Source organism: Microcebus murinus, chromosome X (assembly GCF_040939455.1).
Source record: "Microcebus murinus isolate Inina chromosome X, M.murinus_Inina_mat1.0, whole genome shotgun sequence".
NCBI classification, from domain to species: domain Eukaryota; kingdom Metazoa; phylum Chordata; class Mammalia; order Primates; family Cheirogaleidae; genus Microcebus; species Microcebus murinus.
In genome coordinates, this window is record NC_134136.1 from 101,036,132 (window position 1) to 101,047,098 (window position 10,967).

A 10,967-nucleotide genomic window follows, 5' to 3' on the forward strand; every position below is an offset into this window, starting at 1 on the left:
TATGCTGAACTCTCCTCTCAGCTGGAAGTGGCCTGCCCTGAATGCCCATGCTCTAGGAGACCCATAGTTCCTCTGGGACTCACCAGGTCATCCAAGGCTGCTGAGGTCTGAGTGGGTGCTGGGGAGTGTTGACTGTGGATTCAACAATTTAGAGACTCAAGGGCTGAGATTCCCTGGTCAGAACAGGTGCAAAACCACTGCCTGTTCATGAAGGGAAGGAAATGAGCCACATTCTCCATGCAAAACTTGTATGCAGTTAGCAGAGTATTATTAGGGGTGTATCCTTCCTGCAAACCTAGAACTGGCTGTCTCAACTCACCCTCATCAAAGCTTTTGCTTGGGAGCAGAGGTGGCTGTCTTCATGTCCCTTCCTGGACTGACCAGCTTTAAACTTCCAAAATGGCGCCTTGGGCCTGTTACCACAGGGGGTGGGGCCTCTTCCAGGCAAACAGTATAAATAAGATACCGGGTAGAGTGCTGTCTGCTCATGTCTCAGTCACACTGCTGTCTGTAGCAGGGGCATTGGGAATTGTCCTAGGAGTAAGTAGGAAAGCTTGGGCTCCCCTCTCCTTCCTCAGCTGGGCAGGGCTGCAGCTGTATCAACCTGAGTTCAGCCCAAGGGTGGGGTGCTACCCAGGTTTAAACTCCCCAATTGACATCTTGAGCCTGTGATCAGAGAGGGTGGGTTCCTTTCCAGGCAGGCTGGACTGGCAGGAAATTGTGGGAAGTACAGTTTGTTTGAGGTTCAGTCCCACAGCAGCTGGCTGCAGGATGGTGGCAATGTCCCAGATGTGTGCTGGAAGCCTTAGTTTCCCTGCCCCTTTCCAGTCAGGTGGGGGCTGGAGCCACATCAAGCCCAAACTCAGCCCACAGGCAGGGCACCACCCAGTGTCAAACTCACAAAATGGTGCCTTGGACCTGTGATCGGAAAGGTTGCAGCCCCACCCAGGTAGGCAGTGTGGGTGAGAAACTGGAAAATGTTGTCCATTCATGTCTCAATCTCAACAGAGGCCACAGCAGAGCAGTATAAACCTTCCCAGGGGTGCCTGGGAGCACCTGGTCTCCCCTATGCTTCCTTGGAGCCATGCAGTAGCTGCTGGTGCACCTGTGGTTCCTCAGTATCTAGGCTTTAAAAATAGGCCCAGCTCAAGCTGCTTTAGGCTTGGATGCCTGGGGGATTCTGCATAAGTTCCCATTCCAGAATAGCATCTCTGTGCACAATGTCTCTGTGCTCTAAGCAGCTCCCTATGTTAGGCCCAAGACCTATGTGGGTTGGGGTATTCTCTTATAGCCACGGTCATTAAAGCTCATATTAGAGAGTGGAGCTTTGGGAGCTTCTCTCTCACTGTTTGGCCCGTCCAAGAGCTTCTCCTGGTTGTTAGCCAGTGCCCAGCCTGGCAGGTTGTCCTAAACTCTCACCTTACTCACTTTTGGTGCCTCCTATCACTTCCTTGGTGAATCCTAGCATTCTCTCCTAGATAATCTGTTTGAAATGTGAGAATCTGCTTTCTACTCTGGTTCCTCTCCATGGAGGAGGCACATACTATCTGTGTCTAGTTGGCCATCTTGATTCTCTTTTGAAAGATAGATTTCTGGAAGTAAAATATCTGACTAAATAAATTATATTTCTTTTATTTCATTTTTCTAGATTCTGCTAAATCTCCTTACTTCCTGGCATATTTCTAAATTGATTTTCCTACTAACAGAGTATGCATGTGCCCAATCCACACTTGAACTGTGATTTGAATACTATCTTAAAAATCTTAACATGTTTAGCACATTAAAATGTTTAACAAGTAGTAAGTGAAATTGATTGTCTTTTATTTAAATAATGCTATGACTGATAGCATGTCAGGAAATATTTTTGATGTATTTGGATTATTTTAAACTTTGATACAGATTCAAAATAATTATGTTTTGATTTTTCTACAAAATAAAACACATAACCGTGCTACCTAAAGTATATTTTGCTTTAAAACTACATTGTTTTAAAAATCTTAAAGTTGCATTCTAATTTTTAAATTGAATGGGAAAGTTTATCTTTTTAAATATAACTAAAAATAACCCAGCCAATTTTCTGTGTTCTATCCAAGCAGAAATCCAAGAAATATTTGCCAAAATATGGTCTGGAAGCCTTTTGAAGTTTATATATGGTGTATATTGATATGACTTATTTAATTGAAGCTTCTTAACAACCTCTTGGTAGCTTAAAAGTCAAATATTTTCATGTTTTTAAGGAAATATTTCAATAGCAATTATACTTTTAAATTTTATATTTTCTCAAAGATCATGATTGATCTAATAACAGATGCACTGTGTTGGCTATAGATTATGGAACACGGGTATTATTTTTAGAACTATAAACTGAAGTCAACCCAAACATATCAATACCTAGATCATGGGCTTGATCGTGGTGAGGGGAAATGGATCTGGCCAAATCTAAACATAAGGTTCATTGACTGTCAATGTTAAAAGAATAAGATATTGAAAAAAATCTTTTTATCAAAAATGTAAAATCAAAATGTGGAGAAACATCAATGAAACTAGGCTTTGCAATATGTTGCTTTACTTTGTTGATTGATTGTTGTGATATTGTAAAAAAGAAAAATAGCAATCGTTGCAATTTTATGCATTTTCTCAGTGCTTTAAAGCACAATTTCATCAGTGCTCTATCTGCTAATATTGGTTTTACAGTCCTCTATAAGGGAGTTATATTCCAATTATTCTGTAGCCACAGACAGTGGTTTGTACTCAAATTGTTATAATTTAGAATCAATATTTTGTTTTACTTCTGCAGTTGAGACATACTAAGGGGAAACAATATATTTTGAGAAGAAATTTTCAGAAGGAACTCTTTCATTGTCAACGCTTGTGTGCTAATTGCTTCTGAAAAATAATACTTTGAAAACAAACTCATAAATACATTATGATTAAATTCTTTTAAAAATTATATTTGCTTTCCTCATTAATTCAAAACAGGCTCTGTATTACATAACAAGTATATTTCCTTCACAACCCCAAAGTGTTGTAGTGAAAAGCTGTAATATTTTTTTATTTTTGTATATTTTTTTTATTTCAGAATATTATGGAGGTACAAACATTTTGGTTACATGTAATGCCTTTGCCTCACCCAAGCCAGGGCTACACGCATCCCCTTCCCTCACATATTTGCATGTTCAATTTGTTTTGGCTTTCTGTCAGTAGATAGGTTTCAGATTATATAAATTCCTGATGCTGAGTTGAATTCAGCTCTTTTGTCTTCTACATATCTAGAGATCGCTCACTCTGTGACTGAGAACGCCTGCCCTAGACCAATATTTCCTCACCAAATGGGTTCAGCTGCTCCTCTGAACATACTCAGTTTTCCTTTTCTTTCCTTGTTTCCCAGTAGTTCCATCCACTCCTATAGTGTTCACTTAATATCTTCACCTTAACTGCTATCATCAGGGAGAGGAAGCACATAATAAAGGCTCTACCCTTGATATGCATAATACTTACATATTTTGTCAAAGATTTGTTTAACAAAACCTTCTACCACATCCTTCTTCTCTGAACTCTGGGTCAGGTTTTGGAGCAGCTCTGTGGTGAAGGGGCCCAGTTGATCCTGCAGCCACCCACATCATTAAAGATGGAGCTGATGAGTGAGAAGCACACATTCCTATCTTCCAGTTTATCCTTACAGGTTTCAATTTGCCCTTGTAAATTCTAGTTTTGCTTTTATGAGTTCCATTTTGCCTTTGTTCCCTCTCACTTCAATTCCATCTTTCTTTCTTGACTATTGGCCCTGCTATCTTCAGGACAACGCCAGATGCAGAAGCAAGAGCTTTACACAGACTATTTAACCAGCTTCCACACTTGTGGAATACATAAGACCAGAATAGATGCTTTGTTCTATTTCACTCCCAGTGGTTCTGTTTGTCTGATCAAGCTTTGACTCATACACTATCTGTAGTCGCTGGCCTCTAAAATGGTCCCCAATAGCACCCACTCTTCCATATTATTTCAAGGTTGATCTGTGTAACAAATAGCATAAAACAGAAGTGACAGTGTGTGCTTATAGAATCTATAGGTCATAAAAATCACTATGGCTTCCTGCTTATGCATTCTCTCTCTTTCTGGATTGACTCACCCTAGGGGAAAGACAATTGTCATATTATGAATAATCATGTGGAGAGGCCCACATTTTAAAAAACTTAGGCCTCTCTAAAACAGTGAGATTCAAAGGAAATTCTCCAGCCACCATCAAGACTTAGGTGACTATGGCTCCAGCCAACATCTTGATTACCACCTCATAAGGGACCCTGAACCAGAACCACACAACTAACTCATTTCTAAATTCTTGAATTTCAGAAACTCTGAGATAATAAATATTTGTTGTTTTAAGCCACTAAGTTTGGAGAGATTTGTTATGTAATAGTAGATAATAATTAAACTATGTAAATATGGTTATTCAAACCAAAGTCTAAGTGAAAAAGCCAAGTATTCCTGAAATCATAAAAATATTATCACACTTTTCAAAAATATTTCTTGTTTACCAATAGAACTCTCTGAATCATCATGAATGAAAAACAATAGATCTTTCCTCTTGATGATCATTAAGAAAATTCTTCTTAAACACTCTAGACACACCTAAAACTATGAGATGTTTTCTTTGTAAATAAATCATACAGTCTTTTGAAAATACTTACTAAATTGGGTTCTATTTGCTAAGATTTATTTAAAAATAATCATTTAAATTTCTTAGTAGTAGGAAAAGTTAAGCAAAATTAAAACATACCAACGAAAACAACAAAAAAGAGAAAAACCAAAGAAAAAAAAACAAACACAAACCCCCAAAACAACAAAAAAGAACCCTAGAATCAAAATGCTTAAGAAAAAAAAAACATACGTAATTGTAGAGTTCTTACTTGGGCTTCATTATATTCCACAGCAGTTATTTAATATTGAATAAAACAGCATAATTAGTACTCTGGTGTCCACTGCCTATACCTCCTTTCAGGCTATCTCATGTTATAGTAGAAGCCAATACCCAGTGCAATTGCTTCTAATTCCTGTTACATGACTTTTTATTTAATGCCACAGGACACAGCTCTAATAAAAAAAGAAGAGAAAGCAGAAAAAAAGGTTGAATTAACCTCTTACATCGGTGAATAAATTTAAATAAAATGAGATATATTGCATCAGTTTTATTATCAGGCCATTAATTGACTTCTCTAGTAAATTTTTTGGAAGAAATGGGTTAAGGGAGGGTGACTTTTCAATATTTCAAATACAATAAAGCCAGTCATGCTGTAGCAGAGTACTGCTTTCCTCTGGATAGCTACCCTGACTGCAAGCCATCCATAAAACTGCTACATTCTTTTCCTAACACCTGCCTATGTTTGTTTCTGAGTATATCTAAAAAGCTAGGGTATTTAGAGTCCATGTCAAAAATAAGTATGGACAAAACTGTCAAGAATGACAGAGTCACAGTAATTTTATCTTTATTCACATTTAAAGTATTACTATATCTATCACTTATTAACTTATTAATAAATACTATTTATTATTTATTTAATTTTATCTTTATTCATGGTTAAAATATAACTTTATTGTTTGTATATTTATGAATAAAATATAATAGAACATTTATATTTATTTAATGAGGAGATATAAATTGATTGATTTAATAATTTCTTTCTCTTTTCCTCTTTCCTGAGGAATAAACACTAGCAGTCTGGTAAATGTTGTTCACTTCTCTCTCCGTATTTATACAAACAAATATATAAACATATGTATACATACCCCTCTGTGTGTGTGTTATGTTAGATGATTTTATCTCAATCTGTATAAATTCAGAGTTTCTGTCCCATCAGTCAGAGACAGGGATGACTTTTCTTTCATTAACAGCCATTGGCATTTTTGGAAGAGTAGGACACTACCTGCTGTCTCTTGTGCTACATGTGGAATTTGCTAAAAATGAGACAAGCAATTCCTGATTGCTACATGCCATGTTGATAAGTCAGCTGCTGCTTCTGTTACTGACTTCCATAGCATGGTTTTATAGCAAGACTTGAGAAAATTGGTTTTGACATTTGTACTTTATGATGCATAGATACTTCATGACAATAGTTTATGGCAGATGCCAACAACCAGTGGAACGAGAATTATGAGAAATCTCTGAAACCTCACTGGGAAGTTCTCCACATTGTTTCCTGATTCTACCAATTCTTTTGTTTCTGCAGTATTTAGAAACCTTGCTCATCTCAGAGATGACACCTTCAGTACATTTCAGGTCTTTCCTACTGAATTAGTTACCTATTACTGCATAAAAGTTTACCCTAACCCTGAGTTTCTTAAAACGACATTTATTGTCTCACAGTTTCTGGGAACAGGAATCCAGGCAGTTTAGCTGGGTCGCTCTGGCTCAGGGACTCTTAAAAGGTTTCGAAGTGTCAGCTAGGGCTATAATCATCTTAAGGTTTGGATAGAGAAGTCTTTGCTTCCAGGTTCCCGTACATTGCTGTTTCAGGAATCAGTTCCTCTCTGACTGTTGGTTGTGGATCTTCCTCGGTTCCTTGACGTTCAGACCTCCCCATGAGGCAGCTCCAAACATGGCAGCAGGCTCCATCAGAGCCAAAAAAAAGGAACAAGAGAAAGTGCAAGCAAGGCAGAAGCCAGAATCTTTTATAACCTAAACTTAGACATGACATCCCATCACTTTTGCCACTTTCTTTTTGTGAGAAGCAAGTCCTTATACCTTATACCTTCTCACAAAGAGAAGGGATTACACAGAGAGTGGACACCAAAAGGCAGAGATCCTTACGGACCATTTTAGAAGTTGCCTAACACACCATACTTTTCATGATCTCACATATTCTTTACTGCCTAACGAAATGTCTGGAGTCCATTTGTGATTATCATTTTACAAAGGAATTAAATAAACATTTTTTCTTCTTTATGCAGCAAATCTGATCAAAACATAAAATCTTACATTTAATTAGATGCTGGCAATTATTTGGAGCATGTTAAATTCAAATCACTCAACTCGTTAAGTTATGTTTTTTCAGAGGTTTTCATTTCAATTTTCAAACTGAAAGCCACTGAGTTTACAAAATGTTCTTTGTTATCTTGGTAGTGTTTTCATCAGCTGGAGTTACACACGTTTTGTATCCTGATATCAGTTATATCAATTATGTGCCTTATCTCTCTCTCTCACTCGTGACTTTGCTGATCCTCTGTTTTATGTGTGCTTTCATTACCATTAATTATCTTTCTTATTTCTTTTCTGCAGGTTTTCAAGGCTTGTTTTGTTCTCATTTTTCTAACTTCTCAAGATACATGTTTACCTCATTAATCTTAAGCTTAAAAATAAGAATATTCAGCTTGCGAATATCACAAATGTTATAATTATATCCTAGGTCAATAAATAGAATGTTGTTGAGCACATCAGAATTGCCTTTGTGTCTTCGCCCCATCAATAAGCCTTCCCTCCTCCACAAAGGTAAGCTTTAGTAAGCCAAACCAGAGCAGCTTTTAGTCTAGGGTTAATTTTCCTCACTACTGAAGCAAATCCTTCTGAGTAATCTGCCTTCGCCCTGTGAATTATGAGATTTTCCAGCCTGGCTAGAGGGAACAGGCACTATTCTTGGACCTGTAGGATCTGAGCACTGTTTCCTCTAATCCTAACAGATGGTTCTTTCTATGGCCTTGGGCAGTTTCCTGTCATGCAAGTAAGTACTTGTCAGTACTCTGAAGAACACTGGAGGGGGACGCCCTGCAGGTGTCTTGGATTCTCTCTCTGTGCAGCAACTCCTCTCCATTTCTTTGTCCTGCCAACTCAAGCCGCTTTGTTCTTCTTGTATTCTTGGTTACATCTACAAAATTCAGGGAACTTAGCAGGCTCTCCCTGGGTTGCCCCTCATTATGCTATGACTTAGACACTCAAGGCAACAGCTGGGATAAACACAAAACACATCTTATTTGTTTTTCACTCCTCTGAAGTCACTGTGCTTTTTTGCCTGATGAACCATGTTTCTTCTGCTTTTTAACCCATTTTTTGAGTTTTTTTTCCTGGTAAGAGTATAAATTAAGTCCTCAATATTTCATCTTAGAGAGAAGTAGAAGTACCATCTTCTTAGTGTTTTGTTTGTTTGTTTGTTGATTTGTTTTTCCTTTCTTTATTTTTTTATTTCAGCATATTATGGGGGTATAAATGTTTAGGTCACACATATTGCCTTTGCCCCACCTGAGTCAGAGCTTTAAGCATGTCCATCTCCCAGATGGTGCACACCGCACCCATTAGGTATGTATATACCCATCCCGTCTTGCGGCTCCAACCTGTCCGACACCCGATGAATGTTACTACTATATGTTCAGTTAAGAGTTGATAAGTTAATACCAGTTTTATGAAGGGTACATGTGGTGCTTGTTTTTCCATTCTTGGGATACTTCACTTAGTAGAATGGGCTCCAGCTCCATCCAGGATAATGCAAGAGGTGCTAGATCACCACTGTTTTTTTTTGTTTGTTTGGTTTTTTTTTTTGTGGCTGAGTAGAACTCCATTATATATATATATATATCACATTTTATTAATCTACTCATGTATTGATGGGCACTTGGGTTGTTTCCACATCTTTGCAATTGTGAATTGTGCTGCAATAAACATTCGAGTATAGGTGTCTTTATTATAAAATGTATTTTTTTCCTTTGGGTAAATACCCAGTAGTGGGATTGCTGGATCAAATGGTAGTTCTACTTTTAGTTCTTTGAGGTATCTCCATACAACTTTCAATAGAGGATATACTAGTTTCAATCCCACCAACAGTGTAGGAGTGTTCTTTTCTCTCTGCATCCACCCAACATTTACTGTTTTGGGACTTTTTGATAAAGCCATTCTCACTGGAGATAACTGATATCTCATTGTTTTGGTTTGCATTCCCTGATGATTAGAGATATTGAGCATCTTTTCATATGTTTTTTGGCCATTAGTCTATCTTCTTTCTAAAAGTTTGTGTTCATGTCCTCTGCCCACTTTTTAAAAGGGTTGTTTGACTTTTTCTTGGTGATTTTTCTGAGTTCTATATAGATTCTAGTTATCAGCCCTTTATCGGATGTGTAGCATGCAAATATTTTCTCCGATTCTGTAGGTTGTCTGTTTGTTCTCGTGATGGTTTGCTTGGCTGTGCAGAAGCTTTTAAATTTGATCAGGTCCCATTTATTTATTTTTGTTGTTGCTGTGATTGCATTTGGGGTCTTCTTAAGTGCCATTTTAAATAATGTTAAACTAGAACTTATTTATACTATCTAACTGTAACTTTGTACCCATTGACCAACATCTCCCCATCCCTTCTTACTCCTACTATCCCCAGTCTCTGATAAACACTGTACTCCATAAATATGTACAATTATTATGTATAAGTTAAAAATAAAATAAAAATTACAGAATAAACAGTTAAAATAAAAAAGAAAAAGAAAACACTAAACCAATTTTTCCCTGCATCAAGATTAGAACTAATCCCTTTAATTTTCTTTCTTCTAGTATATTCTTCACCAATGTATGACTCAAAGATAATTGCCATTTCATCAGCTGAGCTAAACCTCTACCGTCTTATAACTCAAGGCTAGTTCATTGTTAAAGCGATGTTACCTTTTAAGAACTGACTAATGCTATGGATTCTCTTTCTGGAAAAAAAAATGTACTAAAATCTTAATTGTGTATTAAATATGAAAGAGTTCAAGGATTCTTCTGGAAGTTTAATAATATATCCTAGGTGGAAAAGCTCTTTTCTAACATTTAACAGTTGTGTAACACAGCATTATTCCTCTGATTCCTCACCTACCTCTAGCCATTGTTAGTTGAAACTGTTCTTTTGCTGATGCAATTAGAGTATGTAATTAATCCCTCATTCTTAATATGAATAGACAAAGATAACAAATACTTGAGAAAGCTTCCAACATGAAATAAAGAAACAAAAATAAAGTGAAACATAGATAAAAATTATGTTGTAGGAAGCAAGATCATATGGGCAAAAGACAAATCTTCAAATAAATATAGTTAATATATCCAGAGAAATAAGGAAATGTTGAACTTACACCCATTGGAGATATTTTATAAATGGAACTGGAAAATAATGCATATGAAGAAGCATATGGAGAAAAACATTGTCTTAGAAATTTAAAATATCAGCACCAAAATAAAAATTCAATAAAATCTCCCCAAAGTAAGAAAAATTATCAAAGAGGTGGAAAGTAGGAAAGAACAGGTAAGAATATCAAAGGGTCAAACCAGAAAGTGCATATGTAATTTGTAAAAGTTACACAAAAAGAACAAAGAGGAGAAAACCACTGGACAGCATTCTCCCAACAAGTGTAAGAAACAAATGACAGAGACAAATATATTAACCAGAAGTTACAGGCAAAAATGTTAATATCAATGGACCCACTGAGCTAGCAAGGAGAATACTAGAGACCACACCAAGTACCATCATCATAAAATATTATTATTTGAGGCATAAAGAGAAGAAAGATATTTTTCAGGAAGAAAAATAAAAATAATTGAAGAACAACTGCACATAGAACAGGTTACTTACAGAGGGTTATGAATTATAATGCCTTGGGAATTTTCAATAATAACGTTTGGAAACTAGAAAATAATTTTGGCATACCTTCAAAATTCTGGGCAAACAAATGATATCCAAGCCAGGATGTTATAATTATCTAAACTGGTAGTCAAATGTGAGGGTAGCATAAAGACATTTTCCCACTTGTGAAAACAATTTACCATTCATGGAAACTATCAGGAAGGTAGTGGAGGATAAAATCCTCTAAAGGAAGGCAACACACCAAGACAGAGGAAGACATGAGTTCCAGGAGCCAGGGAACAAATGATCTAACTCAGATGAAAAGAGAACCTCCAGAATGAAGGCAAAGGGATATCTCAGGATGACTGTTGTGCAAAAGACTAGTCAAGATTGAACACGGCAGGG